Consider the following 306-nt stretch of genomic DNA (forward strand, 5'->3'; position numbering starts at 1 on the left):
ATGTCGCGACGTGAATCTCCCCACCCAATTCTTACAGAAGCAAAGATACAGGAAGCGAGGTTGAAATGGTTTGGTCATGTGGTACGGAGGGAAGAAGGGTATGTGGGAAGAAGGGTTATGCAGATGAAAGTAAGGGGGAGGAGGCTGCGGGGACGGCCGCGGAAAAGGTGGATGGATCTTATGGAGGAGGACTTGAGAGATAAGCATCTGAATGTGGAGGCAGCCCAGGACAGGGAGCAGTGGAGACGACTCATCAGAAACAGCGACCCTACATAGTGTGGGAAAAGCTGAAGAAGAAGAAGAAGA

The sequence above is a fragment of the Centruroides sculpturatus genome, unplaced genomic scaffold, assembly GCF_000671375.1.
Source record: "Centruroides sculpturatus isolate CEXI.00-Female unplaced genomic scaffold, Cexi_2.0 scaffold244, whole genome shotgun sequence".
NCBI lineage: Eukaryota > Metazoa > Arthropoda > Arachnida > Scorpiones > Buthidae > Centruroides > Centruroides sculpturatus.